The sequence below is a fragment of the Anomaloglossus baeobatrachus genome, chromosome 4 (genome assembly GCF_048569485.1).
Source record: "Anomaloglossus baeobatrachus isolate aAnoBae1 chromosome 4, aAnoBae1.hap1, whole genome shotgun sequence".
Classification (NCBI taxonomy): domain Eukaryota; kingdom Metazoa; phylum Chordata; class Amphibia; order Anura; family Aromobatidae; genus Anomaloglossus; species Anomaloglossus baeobatrachus.
In genome coordinates, this window is record NC_134356.1 from 272,332,247 (window position 1) to 272,347,970 (window position 15,724).

Consider the following 15,724-nt stretch of genomic DNA (forward strand, 5'->3'; position numbering starts at 1 on the left):
ACGATGCACCAAATTGATTTTCTCAGTGGAGTTCGCATCCATGCGCCTAGCCAGAAATGTATTCTTGTCAGGGACTGGAGAAACATTTATCATATACAAAATACTGACACTTTTGACGAAATTGATGGGTAGGCTTAGCTCTGCCTCACCCTAGCTCCTCCTGCATGGGAGGTATATAGGGCACAGCTTGGATTACATTTTTTGCTTACTCTAGATTAAGAGCTGTATGAACATGTTTACCATATTCCATGTTACCATGAGCCAATCTGTGCAGATTCCTACTTTGTCTGATGAGGTTGTCTTGTACATCTGTGCTATTTATATTAGGCAGTTTTGTTGCCCAGGGCTATGGGGTACTCGGGCGGTGTATTGCTGGGATGTCACTTGGTGGCCTTTGCCCTGTTCTGTGTTCCTGGGGACGCTTTTTAAAAGGGGGTATATTTACAGGGGAGATCAAATGAAAGTTTATAATGTGACGCCACTTGCGGGTTGCGGCTATGTAGATGGAGCCGCCGCTGCACAGTTCTCACTACTGGGGCTGGTGTTGGTGGCAGCCTGGATGTTAGGCCCTCCGCAAGCAGGGCAGGGCCCCAGAGGATAGGTGATGCAGATGGGTGCTGATAGAAGGTAGGCCACACAGGGGTTTGCAGTGTAACTGGTTCTTTTACTCACAGTCAGATGGAAACTGGTCACCCGAGGAAGGCTGGTCTTGACCGCTGGTCCCCTTAGTCCCAGTGCAAGTTTAGTAACCTTGTGGCTTCTTTCCCCTGCACCTGTCTTTGGTTGGTGGGTTACCGTGGCTTGGAACGTCTTGGGGTCTCCTCCTGGTAGTCTCTCAAAGGTAGTCCGTATGACGGTAGTGTGAACTCTGTGGGGTCGGAGTCTCTGTTCCTGTTCCCCGATTCTCCTGTTGCTACTGAGTCCCGAACTTCAAGGTCAGTGAGGTCCTTGATGGTCTCCTCACTGTGCAGATTTTATCAGGTCTGCCTGGAGCGTTTGCCTGACCTAGTATTCTGTACCCCGTCGGTGCTATGGTTCCGGGAGCACTTCACCATACTCCACCGGCAACCACACGCCTGGGCCCTCACGTCACTATCACAGTCCTGTCAGTGCTTCCACTCGCTCTCCGTCCGTCCGTCACCCACGACTTTCTCTCACTACTGTCTGACTGTCCACTGTCTGCCCCTTCCACCTGGTCGCCTAGTGGACTGGATCGGCTCCACCTCTAAGTGGCCATCCATTCGGCCCAATCCTAGTCTGGCACCAGTCTATGGGGAATTTGGGGAATAAAACAGGGATTAACTGGAATGTTCTTGTTGTTACCGGCACTGGTCTTCTGGGTCCCTGGGGGTAGGCCCTGCATCCTGGTGGGGATGCAGTACCTTGTAACACCCTGATGGCTTCAGGGGCGCTACACAGTGATTGCATATTTGAACGAACTCCATGTAGAGAACCGCCTGAATCGATGAAATCACAGGTGATAGTTCAAAGTCTCCATATGCAACACAGACATTTGGCACCAATGGATCTGGTTGCTTGGTCCAAAGGGTTTAGATGTGTAGGTATGTATTGCCATTGTTCAGGTGAGGTACACCTGATTCTGAGCACCCTGTTGTTGATGTAGACAAAGAAGCATTTTGCTTCATTATAAATGTATGCAAATACTATCTTGCTGTCAGTGTAAAACTGGATGTCTTTGATCTCTATGTTCATTTCCATAGTGACTAGTTCAGCTAGCTCGACTGTTAACTAGAGTTGAGCGCGGTTCGCGGTTCGAGGTTCTCCAGTTCGCGGCTTGAGTGATTTTGGGGGCTGTTCTAGATCGAACTAGAACTCGAGCTTTTTGCTAAAGCTCGATAGTTCTAGATATGTTCGAGAACGGTTCTAGCAGCAAAAAGACAAGCTAATTACTAGCTGGCTTTCCGCTGTAATAGTGTAAGTCACTCTGTGACTCACACTATTATGAAATTTCAGTGTATAGTGTGCGGGAACAGGGCATTCAGATCACTGCTGTTTGGATAATGGCGATCGCCATTTTTTTTTCCTTGTCTTCCTTCCCTAAGCGCGCGCGTGTAGTGGGGGGGGCCAGCATGTCAGCCAATCCCAGACACACACACAGCTAAGTGGACTTTTAGCCAGAGAAGCAACGGCATGTGTGATAGGATGTCCATGTCACATGTCCCTGCATTATAAAAACGAGTATCTGCCCGTCCGGACGCCATTATCTCTTCTGCGTCTGGGTGTCAGTCACCGCTGGCGTAGCTCCTGTCTCCGATACTGCTGTGTACGCTCTATACACAGCGCTATACAGAATAGGGATAGAAGTTTCTATTAGTTCTTTTAAGGGCTAATACCGGCAGGGTCAGAGCCATAGGTGACAGTCAGGGCCGTGAAAACAGATTTTAACAGCTACACAAGATGACAGCGTCTGTGTAGCTAAGGTCAGGGATTTCCTCGCTGCATTTCCCCATTAGAAGGGATAGAAAGGGAGGCTTCCTTTCCTCTACCCAGACCCACAACCCTGTCACTGTACCCTCCTGCCCTTTGCACACTCAAGCTCATTGTTACTAAGCCATTATAGTAGCAAACACTGAAGACTGCCAGGACCCAACCACCACCATTTTTCCCCCCCTAGAAAGACACGACACCGTTCTCTTATAAATTAAAATACTTTTATTTGAATTTTCCATTTTTGGAGAGAGGTATGGGGAAAAAACCACTCTCATCTTTTGGCATAAAATTTGGTCGCAGCTTTTAACCAGGCATTAACTTGCCAACATCACGGGGTTCAGGCAAATGTACCGCCATCCGGCCGTCCGGCGCGGGTATTTCACCACCACTTTTCCTACCCCTTCCGCTGCTGCGACTTAAAACACAGTAAACTCCAACAAACTTGGAAAACAAAAGGGAGGGAGGGTGGGAAACAGGTCCGGGTCCTGCAGCCGAGAGGCTGGAAGCTGGGCAGCACAGTGATATATATCCAGGAGGCGGGGCTTAGGCCAGTCACACCACAGGAGGCGGGGGCGGCAGGTCAGTGTCTTTCCAGGGGGGAGAACTCTATTTTAACATGCAGAGGGGCCAGCAGTCAGGGGGCAGCATCTCAAGTTTCTGGCTGCAGTGCCCCTCAGACTGCCAGGACCCAACCACCACCATTTTTCCCCCCCTAGAAAGACACGACACCATTCTCTTATAAATTAAAATACTTTTATTTGAATTTTCCATTTTTGGAGAGAGGTATGGGGAAAAAACCACTCTCATCTTTTGGCATAAAATTTGGTCGCAGCTTTTAACCAGGCATTAACTTGCCAACATCACGGGGTTCAGGCAAATGTACCGCCATCCGGCCGTCCGGCGCGGGTATTTCACCACCACTTTTCCTACCCCTTCCGCCAAGGAGCAGCACAGCGCCAGCAAGCTGCGACCCCACCCAAAAAACTGAAATACCTGAGCCGTCCCAGGAATTTCCACAACCACCATATCCACAACATCATCATTCGGGCTGTACCCATCTGAGCTTAAGGACAGCCAAATATTGCCTTCCAGCTGGCGGTGCCAGACCTCCAACTTTTTTTTTTTTTTTTTTTTTTTTTTTATAAAAACACTTTATTAACAGCACAACTTGGGTAGGCCCCGATCGACCATGCGCCAGGAGAGATCCTTATCACCTTCTTCCATAGCTCCAAGCCCCCTGGGCCAGAGGGTAACCTTCGACCGGATCGTTGTAACACTCTGCACTAAAACAGGGAAATTTGTACCTCTCTGACCGGATAAGGGTAAGAGGCCTAGCTAGACGGCCTTGGACCAGATACTTGAAGCCTATGTGTATCACCAAGTCGATTGTAAAAAAGAGAGCTCACGCAATCTTGGTCCCCTCCGATAAACCCACAGCTGAGCCAAGCCCCGGCAACCTCTCCAATTACTTTCACTGTAACAGGAACAAAGAACCGACCACCAAGGCGAAGAGGCGAAGATCCGCTCTCCTCGCAGCCAACATACATGGAAGTAACCTCGGACCCAATCACTGGGCCGACTTGGATCTGAAAGGCAAAAACACTGTCAGAACAGGGAATTCTCGTAACCGTCAAACACCTCTTCTCACCAAGGTGGTACTGACAAAACTTTTTTTTTTTTTTTTTGGATAAACAAATCACAATCATATCATTTTATATTAGCCCTGTACGCTGTTCTGAATCTCCTTACGTGTCGAATAAAAACCCGATTTCAAAAAAGAAAACCAACTCCGACCTGTCGTCCCTCATAATGCATTTCCATTGTCGTCACCTGATCCACTGACACTGTGCTCATGTATGCTGGCTCCTGAAGCCTTGTAGCACCCCAACTCTGGGAGAGTACGTGCCGGGTACCAGGCTGGCAAACACCGAAAATAACGAACGAGTAACCGTCGCATTACCAACCAAAAACCAGCCCACAAAATGGAGGACAAACTACGTGACGCTAAAATGAAGTGCCGTCGTCATGGGTAAAAACTGGTCCCATACACCCGCTCGCCTAAGAGACATAAACGACAACGTCGGGACACCCGCCGAGTGAGGGAAAAAGATCCAAAATATCAATGTATAGATTTGCAATGGGGCGAACAATCCAAAAACCCCCACTTTTTTCTTTTTCTTTTTTTTTTTTTTTTTTTTAAAAAACAAAACAAACAATCTTCGGCTAAAAAAGAATAGGCCTACTGTGCTCCACTCGCTTACCATAATCATCCAACCCTTCAATACCTTTCACCCCACAAGACCCTCATCGCTTCAGTACCGTTCCGCAATTTAAAAATGGGAAGACCGACCTCGTAACAGTTTGCTTGCAACCGAAATTGGTGCACATTCGCTGAATACTGCAGGGCGTGTATTACTAGAGGGTGGCTTGTAAAATCGTCACGCACATCAACCACCAGAGCAACACCCGCTGAATAACGTACCATCGAACCGTCAGGTCAATGCAAAATGGAGGCCCGGATCATAGGCCTAACTTCACCGAGCACCCCACCATCTAGCTGAGAACTCCAACCTTGATCCTGCTGGTGGGTTGAGTTACCAAAATACCTGAGATTGGGATTGCAATAAGGTGCCCGATACAAACCCGGAACCCAGATGCCTGTTTTGCCTTCAACCCTGCGTTGACCCATAATCATTCCAAGCCACAAAAACCTAATCAGCCTGATTACTTATTCGAGGAAAGGGCTGTAGTTGGTTAAGGCTTTTACCCACCGGCATCGTCGGACCACTGGTCATTCTCCTATTTCCCAGTCCACCCCCCTTTTTGTGTAGCTGGAACCGAAATAGGGGGAAAGGCGCAATCAAAGTTAGGTTAACGGACCATGTCCCCCCGGGCCCAGCATAAGGAGCATTTTTTTTTTTTTTTTTTTTTTTTTTTTATATATATATATAACTATATAAACACTTTGTATCGCAAATGATCCCAAACAGCTGGCCCTGCAACGCCGTAATACTCCATCTACAAATCTGTCTGTTCCTGCTCTTGAAACTATTATGGCATGGCACGGTGGCTCAGTGGCTAGCTGCAGCCCTGGGGACCTGGGCCCAAATCCCGCCAAGGACACCATCCGCAAGGAGCCCGTACGCTCTCCCCGTGACTGCGTGGGTCCACTCCGGGCACTCTAGCCTCCTCCCACACCCCCACAAACACACAGATAGGGAATCCAGACCGTAAGCCCCGATGGGGCAGCGTCCCCAATCCATGCAACGCACACAAAAACTAAAAGTGAATTTATACCTTTTAGAATATGTATGTGGAAGTAATTGTCCAGAAAATATTAGCGGGCATAATTATTCTGCGAATAGCTAACATTGCCGGTTTTCCCATCTCACTTGTTTATTTTCGGTTCTTACGGTAAGGAAAACCAATTAAAACATACGTAATTAACCAAAGAGGGAAAATCTAGTACAAAAGGATGAAAATTACTTCACTACAAAAAAGAAGCAGTTTTAGAAAAACAATCAAACCATGCAAATGTACAGAAATATACTTCTCACATTTCGATAAAACTAACTGTGGCCAATATCGATCCCTTCTTTCAATTACAGCATGACATTAGGGGTAAAACAGGGGGGTTAGATCCCGTGATCCCATAATATTGTCACTAATCAAAAAATCACTTGAAGGGTCAGTTAACCGGTGGCAACAAGATTATTACAAGGAATGGAGGCCGCCTGTATTAAACTAAGGTTGAAAAATTAAGATATGTTTAATTTTTGAAAGACGTCTCAGAGGAGATCTCATTTGTACCTCTTCCGACAAGCCTACAAGCTGCCGTAACCCTCCGTCTGATACAGCGCCGCACAATCAGCTCTGCCCTCATCTACTGTCTCCTCACCTATCCCCTGTAGACCGTGAGCCCTCGCGGGCAGGTTCCTCTCTCCTCCTGTACCAGACCGTGCCTTGTATGGTTTATGATTATTATACTGGTACCTATTATGTAAAAACCCCTTTCGCATGCAAAGCGCCATGAATTATATGGCGCATAATAAATAATAATAATTTGTATAAATACCCGTGTGGTCAATATAAATAAACTGCCACCAAACTTAATCCTCCGAAATAGGGAAGGCTTCTTTACAGTTAGAGCAGGTAGATTGTGGAATGCTGTCTACAAGGGGTAGGAATGCTAGATACCATCACAGCTTTTAACAGAAAACGGGGGAAGGCGATTCCCTCAGCACCAATAACATTGTTTGTTATAAATAACTTAGTGACAACATGTAGAGCTGGGCGGGAAGCCTGTTACCTGTGACATCACATTATCCTCCCTAGGGGCACTTATCCCACCCCGCACTCCCCATCAGGGTACTCACCTGGTGATTCAGGAAATGACAAGACGACTGGATCTAGATCTACCCACGTAACGCCTGCTACGACGACGCTCACACCGATCCAATGGTGAAGATGACAGACTCCGGACATGATGGCTACCCGTGCCATAGCTTGCCTCCGTGACCCCTGCACATGACCGTACAACGCGATAGTCGGCACCGCACCCACCGCCGCCATAACATGCTGAAATCCACTGTGTGACAACGGGGCGGGGCTGTTAACAGTCACCATTGTCATAATGTCAAATGGAGTGTGTTTTGGCCTGGGAGGGGGCTTGGTGTAGGTGTGGTATCAGCAGGAGGGAAAACACGCCACCTGCTGACTGTTGCTTCTTGCCCCTGTTCACTACCAGCCCCCCTCAATTTGAACATTGAAGTCCTAACAGAATCCCTTAACCCGCCCGCTCACTGGGAGACCCACATGGTCCCTGGTTCATTCCCAGGCTAGCCCCCTTGGCATTCCCGGGGCATACAAACGGAGGGGAGGGGAAGTTCAGTGTGTGTGGGATGGGATGATTTGAACTCTTGCAGGTTAGTGCCTGCATACTACATTCCCCCCTACCGTGCCTCCAACCTGCGCTGTGACAGGGACTGCACTGAGTCTGCACTTCAATTAGGCTGTGTGCCTAATTCATGCGTCCTGCGTCCCCTGCACAGTCTATGGAGACTGTGCAGAGGCCGTACGCACGTTGCATAGTAGAACGCAGCGATTCAGCTGTTGCCCGAATCGCTGTGTTCTAAGAAGTGACATGTCACTTCCGTGCGCTTTGCCGGCAGCTCCTGCTCTGTCTATGGCAGGAGCTGCAGGCTGAGCGCACGTTCTCTACCGGCACCAAGCGCCTCAGAACGGAGCTTTTCAGCTGCGCTCTGAGGCACCTTTTAGGTGCCGTGCAGAGCGCACACAGCCCTACCCAGCTCCTCCTCGGCACTGGCGACGGTGTCTGGTCGGCGGTGGCTGGGCGGCGGGTGGGCGGGGCCAATGACAAAGAGCGCGAAGCGCTCTTTTTCAAACTTAATGGCGGCTCAAGCTGACCGGCGGGCGGGTAGTTCCCTCAGAACGCCGCTCGCCGGCGCACGTAGCTTGAGCCTCAGCAGGGAGGGAGCCGCTCACAGCAAACAGCGCCGTGAGCAGAACGCTTTCCTCCATGCTGATTTTAGGGGAGGAGGGGGGGGGGGGTGGGGGTGGGGGGGGGTGAGGGGGGGGGGGGTGAGGGTGTTAAATAATGGCGAGCACAAGCGGACCAGCGGGCGGGTAGTTCCCTTAGAACGCCGCGCTCACCGGTCACACATCGCTTGTGCCTCAGCAGAGAGGGAGCCGCTCACAGCTAACAGTGCTGTGAGCTGAAACGCTTACCTCCCTGCTGATAGCTCTCTTACCGCCTCCAGGAGCGGGTCTCTGTGTCCGGCTGCCCAAACAGGTCCGGGTCCTGCAGCCGAGAGGCTGGAAGCTGGGCAGCACAGTGATATATATCCAGGAGGCGGGGCTTAGGCCAGTCACACCACAGGAGGCGGGGGCGGCAGGTCAGTGTCTTTCCAGGGGGGAGAACTCTATTTTAACATGCAGAGGGGCCAGCAGTCAGGGGGCAGCATCTCAAGTTTCTGGCTGCAGTGCCCCTCAGAAACTTAGTGGCATCCTAAACGTGGCTGTTGGACTTCTTTATTGTCCCACTAGTGCAAAGATATTTGCAGCACGTCTGCCTGCATTGCACACTCCAACTCAGTGTTACAAAGCCATTATAATACCAAACACTGAGGAAACTTAGTGGCATCCTAAAAGTGGCTGTTGGACTTCTGTATTGTCCCACTAGTGCAAAGATATTTGCAGCACGTCTGCCTGCATTGCACACTCAAACTTATTGTTACAAAGCCATTATAATACCAAACACTGAGGAAACTTAGTGGCATCCTAAAAGTGGCTGTTGGACTTCCATTAGTGTCCCACTGGTGCAAATCTATGTGCAGCACCTCTGCATTGCACACTCAAACTCATTGTTACTAAGCCATTATACTAGCAAACACCGAGGAAACTTAGTGGCATCCTAAAAGTGGCTGTTGGACTTCCATTAGTGCCCCACTGGTGCCAAGCTATTTCTAGCACCTCTGCATGACACCCTCCTGCTCTGTTTTTAATAAGCTATAATGATAGCACAAAATGCTGCCATTTAGTGGCATACAAGAAGTGACTGTTGGACTTCCATTAGTGTCCCACTGGTGCAAATCTATGTGCAGCACCTCTGCATTGCACACTCAAACTCATTGTTACTAAGCCATTATACTAGCAAACACCGAGGAAACTTAGTGGCATCCTAAAAGTGGCTGTTGGACTTCCATTAGTGCCCCACTGGTGCCAAGCTATTTCTAGCACCTCTGCATGACACCCTCCTGCTCTGTTTTTAATAAGCTATAATGATAGCACAAAATGCTGCCATTTAGTGGCATACAAGAAGTGACTGTTGGACTTCCATTAGTGTCCCACTGGTGCAAATCTATTTGCAGCACCTCTGCATGACACCCTCATGCACATTTTGCTACGCTAATTTTATAGCAAACTCAGGGAATTCCTTGCTGCATTTGATCATTCGGAGGGATAGAAAGTGAGGCTTCTTTTACTGTCCTGGTACCCACAGAACACGGCCACTGTACCCACCTGTCCACTTTTGCCACGCTATTTAATTTGCCCAAAGAGCTGACTCTTTTTCTGCCTTCCTAAAATTGTCTGTTAAAAGTTAGTGTTCCTTTGCTGCCAAGCAAGGTACAACACATGTGCATTCTACACTCCTTTCCATTTCTGGAATGCAATTATTAAATGCAGGTAGTCCAGCCAATCTGTGACGAAGGTGCAGGTGTGGATATAATGTAGCCTGCATCCAATGTTGGTTTTCTCGATGTCTGACAGCTCAACAATACCTTCTGTTTCCACTTCCAAAACAAGTGATGATGACCTGCCAATCACACTCCCTGTTGCGTGTAAAGGGGTGGAAGTTCAGTGTGAAAAACCATGTGAGACTGCTGTCCCCAGTCACAGAGGATGAAGAGCACGCAGATGCACTTGATGGGGCAGGTGGTGGTTGCACAGGCACGCTAGGCCGCATTGTAGCACAGTGAAATTCACATTGCGACTTATGCTTCATTTTAAGTCGTGTACAGGGTGGGCTCCCCAGTATGCAGCAAAACCAGGCAACAGGAAAAGGACTCTAGGCAGTTGGGTTGATAAATGATTGTTTAACTTTACCAAAACAAACAATAAGAACCATGCATACAATTTAAATAATTGAACAATCTATTCTGTTGCCTACTACCTGCTAATCCCTCTGCGTAGCAGTAATTGTGTGTTTGTGCGTGTGTGTGTGTGTGCGATCACGACTTACCAGTGGCGCATCACAAGAGCTTCCCAGTTATTTACGTAAACATAGACAAAACACATTACCCCCCCTGAATACCCTTGTTAGCTGAAGCCTCACAGATAAGGCAGATGATAACAGTGTGAATGCAAACCACACAGCTCTGCAACACAGTCATGGAAATCTTGAAAATCAACAGTCAATGCAAACATGTGTCGCTGTCCCTCTATGATTTAAACTGTATGTGACAATTTGACAGTGCAGAGGCAGCAAGTCTTATTGTCTATAAATAGTCGGCCTACCCAGAACAGATATGTGTTTTGCTAATAAAACAAAGTGTTGCATGCCCGCATTATTGTCTGGGCACAGCCTACCGTACCCGGGTACTGTGATGTCCAGTTGCCAGAAATACAGACTTTACGCTCCTCTCACGGTAAGCAGTATAGACAGCACCGTAAGAATGTTGGTGTGTTGCACAGGATGCTGCTCACTGGCGTTACGGTACTCCTCACCAAACTACAAAATGATTCCCCTCACAATTGAACGAAGTGTTTCCACGTTGGCTCCTTCCGCACCCGAAGAGCAATTTCTCCTCCACGTCTAAGTGTGGAGAGGCAGCTAGTGCGCATGCGTGTGCCGATTTACCCCAGCCACAGCCTAACTACAGTGTTTCGCCTAGTGAGTATGCTCAGCCTGACTGTGCCATTCCTGAGGCTAAGTCTTCATTTCGGGATACAGCGCATGCTCCCACACTTAGTGCGAAAAGCCTCTTTGCACAGGTACTTGCATTCCGTGCCGGGTCTAAGTCCTGTTTTGTGCCTAGACACCATGCTAAAGCTGATAGTCTTTTTTCAGAGACTGTATCTCATGCTACTGAGTATGCTCAGGCACTTACTGCATCAGAGACTAGGTCCGGTAATGAACTCTTTGGCCCTGCCCCTGATGTGGGGGGCCCATATAGACCACAGGGCATCAGGTGTCCTGACGATGTGGCCAGGCCACTCCCAAATGGCTTGCAGAGGCCCGCCCGTACGACTTGTCACCTCATTATTAGTGATGAGCGAGCATGCTTGTCACTACTCGGTACTCGCACGAGTATCGCTGTACTCGGGCTGCTCGGCGGGGACCGAGTAATCTCGCGATACTCGTGCTGTACTCGTGGTCTTCATTTCTGCATGTTGGCGCTCTTTTGAGAGCCAGCCCTCATGCAGGGATTGGCTGGCAGACCACTGCAATGCCACAGCCCTGTTAGTTGTGGAATTGCAGTGATTGGCCGGCCTGCACAGCGTGACCGAGCCTTTATATCGGCCGGCGCGCTGTGCTGTGCTCACAGCTATCCAGACTGTCAGTGCAGGGAGAGTGTCGCTGATTCAGGGAAAGCTTTGAGGCCCTTTATAGCTTTTTCAGTTGCAGGGCTGCAAACAGTGTGACCAAAAGTCCTTCTCAGGACTATTCTAGTTGTATACAGGCAGGCAGGGTATAGCCAGGTCGGAGTACAGTAGCAGAGTCCTTCTCAGGACTATTGTTGCTATATACAGGCAGGGTATAGCCAGGTCTGAATACAGGCTAGTGACCAAAAGAGTCCTTGTCAGGACTATTGTACCAGTATACAGGCAGGCAGGCAGGCAGGGTAGTGGTGACCGTATACCAGCCTTCATCATATCTGGGGCTGGTGTACACAGTGTAAAACAGTCCAGATAGTGTCTGACTTGTCTGTAATTGTCGCTCCCCAAAAAAACCTGTTAGGTTCTTATTGCGTCCGTGCTTGGTTTTTAAAACCGCACGTGTGTGCCTGTTGGTGGCAGCGTACAGGTGCACTTGTGTGCAATTTCCACAAACTTTGATATAACGCACAAGTAGTGAATATACACGTCAGCAGTGCACAGCATTGCAAAATGCGCAAGGGCATTGGCAAGGAACAAGGAAGTGGACGTGATGGTGGTGCAGGCAGAGGCCGAGGTCGTGGGCAAGCTCTAATTTCGCCACAACAAAGGGCCACATCTAGTCGGTCGCACGTCCTGTCCCAAATTCTTGGGGACCGCAGCAGTACACCGCTCTTGAACCAAGACCAGTGTCAACAGGTTGTTAGTTGGATAGCAGATAATGCTTCCAGTCAGATTGGCACCACCACAAACACTCTGTCTTCCACACGGTCAAGTGTCAGTAGCCGTGATACTGCACCGCACATTTCTGAACCTGATCCTCCTTCCTACCACCAGGCTGAGTACACGTCCTCCTCGGACATTAATGATCCCACACTTGGACACTCGGAAGAGCTGTTCACGTTTCCATTCACACATTCTGGCCTCTCGCCAGCTCATATTGAAGTGGGTCATGAGGAGATCGTCTGTACAGATAGCCAAATATTTGAGCAGCCACGTTCTCACGAAGTTGGCAACGTGTCCCAACAAGTGGTGGACGATGATGAGACACAATTGTCAGCAAGTCAGGAGGAGGAGCAGGGTGCGGAAGAGGAAGACGATGTGGTGGATGATCCAGTAACTGACCCAACCTGGCAGGAGGATATGCAGAGCGAGGACAGCAGTGCACAGGGGGAGGGAGGCGTAGCATCACAACAAGCAGTAAGAAGCAGGGTGGTGGCCCCAGGCAGAAGTCAGGCAACCGTTCCCCGGAACAACACGACGACACAAGGTGCCTGTACAAATGTTAGGTCTTCCCGAGTCTGGCAGTTTTTTAAGTTGGATCCAGATGATTCAAAAAAGGCCATTTGCAACACCTGCCGTGCCAGCATCAGCAGGGGTACCAAAACTAGCAGCCTGACCACCACCAGCATGATCAGGCACATGTCAGCCAAGCACCCGACTTTGTGGGAAGTATAACAGAGTCGAGGAGCAGTGCTTGCTGATGTCACTGCTACGTCTTCGCTGGTTGTGCATGCGAGCCAATCCTCTGTCCATGCTGCCTGCGAACAAGCCTCCTCCACTCCTGCATCTGCAGTTGCCTACGCAGAAAGAACACCATCATCAAGCACGTCCTTGTCCCAGCGCAGCGTTCAGTTATCCATTCAGCAAACCTTTGAACGCAGGCGCAAATACACTGCCAACACCCCACATGCCACAGTTCTAAATGCTAACATTTCGCGACTGCTTGCGCTGGAAATGTTGCCTTTTAGGCTGGTGGAGACAGAAGCATTCCGTGACCTGATGGCGGCAGCTGTCCCACGTTACTCGGTCCCCAGCCGCCACTATTTCTCCCGGTGTGCCGTCCCCGCGTTGCATAACCACGTGTCACAAAACATCACACGTGCCCTGAACAACGCTGTTTCACCCAAGGTCCACCTAACCACAGACACATGGACAAGTGCTTGTGGGCAAGGCCGCTACATCTCGTTGACGGCACACTGGGTTAATATTGTGGAAGCTGGGACCCAGTCTGAGCGAGGGACGGAACACGTCCTTCCCACACCAAGGTTTGCAGGCCCTACCTCAGTCAGTGTTTCACCCACACTCTACAGCTCCGGAATGTCATGCTCTTCAGCCTCCTCCTCCTCCTGCGCATCCTCATCCACTGTGCCCTCCACACCAGTCACAAGCTGGAAGCACTGCAGCACTGCCTCGGCGAAGCGGCAACAGGCTGTGCTGAAGCTAATCTGCATAGGTGACAAACCCCACAATGCAGAAGAGCTGTGGACAGCTCTGAAACAGCAGGCAGATCACTGGCTCACACCTCTGAACCTAAAGCCAGGAAAGGTCGTGTGTGACAATGGCCGGAACCTGGTGGCGGCTTTGAGGCGAGGCCAGCTGACACATGTTCCATGCGTGGCCCATGTGCTCAACCTCGTGGTTCAGCGGTTTCTAAAGTCATACCCAGAGCTGTCTGATCTGCTGGTAAAAGTTCGCCGCCTGTCTGCACATTTTCGAAAGTCACCTACTGCTTCAGCCGGCCTTGCCGGCTTTCAGCGCCGTTTGCATCTTCCGGCTCACAGACTGGTGTGTGATGTCCCCACGCGTTGGAATTCAACTCTGCACATGTTGGTCAGGATATGTGAGCAGAAGAGGGCAGTTGTTGAGTACCTGCATCACCTAAGCCGTCGGGAAATGGGTCAAACTCCACACATAACACCTGAGGAGTGGAGATGGATGTCAGACCTATGTACCATCCTCCAAAACTTTGAGGACTCCACCAAGATGGTGAGTGGTGATGACGCCATTATTAGCGTCACCATACCGCTACTCTGCCTTCTAAAACGGTCTCTGCTGAAAAACAAACATGATGCATTGCAGGCGGAGCGCGATGAGTTGCAGCAAGAAACAGTAGTGGGTGTGGGTGATAACGCACAGCCCAGCCTCGTCTCATCACAACGTGCAGTGGAGGACTATGACGAGGAGGAGGATGAAGACATGGAGCAACTCTCCGGCCAAATTGAGGATATGACATGCACACCAGTCATATCCTCGGTTCAGCGTGGCTGGCCAGAGGACAGGGTAGATGAGGAGGAGGAGGAGGAGGAGGAGGAGGACAGCATGTTCAGTCATCTTGTTGGTCAGGCTACTAAAGTCCTGGCTGTTAAGAGTCTGGCGCACATGGCTGACTTTATGGTAAGCTGCCTGTCTCGTGACCCTCGCGTTAAGAACATCTTGGCCGACAATCATTATTGGTTGGTAACACTGTTAGACCCACGCTACAAGGAGAACTTTTTGTCTCTTATTCCCGTGGAGGAGAGGTCGACCAAAATGCAGCAGTTCCGGAAGGCCATACTCACGGAAGTAGGCAAAGCATTCCCCTCACAAAACGCTAGCGGCATAGGTCAGGAATCAGTGGACAACCGAGGCGTTCAGCCGAGAGAGGCACAAGTCCAATCCGCCAGAGGTAGGGGAACAGTCTTTAAGATGTGGGACAGTTTTCTCAGCCCCTCACGTACCACAGCCCCTGAGGTGCGGGGTAGTGCCACAAGAAATCCTAAGTTTGCCCAGATGCTGAAGGAGTACCTTGCAGATCGAACAACTGTACTCCAACATTCCTCTGTGCCTTACAATTATTGGGTATCCAAGCTGGACACGTGGCATGAATTGGCTCTCTACGCCTTGGAAGTCCTGGCCTGCCCTGCTGCTAGCGTTTTGTCAGAGCGTGTTTTTAGTGCCGCAGGTGGAATCATTACAGATAAACGCACCCGCCTGTCAACTGAAAATGCTGACAGGCTGACTGTGATCAAGATGAACAAGGGTTGGATTGGGCCAGACTTCACCACACCACCAGCAAATGAGAGCGGAATTTAAAGTTTGCCATGTACCTCCACTCACCCATGGGTACACACTTCTGGACTTTGGATAATCGCTGGACTGCTCCTCCTTCTCCTCATGCGCCACCATGATGATGACCGTTACAAATTGCAATACTTAGGCCTTTGTTTCAGGTATACCCCCAGTGGTAAATTTTTTCGCCCATTCTTTGCAGAATGGACATTACAACGACAGGAGACCCGCTCCTTTGCAATGGGAACAATGTTTTGAGGCCCTCATGCATGTCTCTACCCAGGGACAACATGGAGCCTCCCAATTTTTGGCTGCCCTGCCTAAG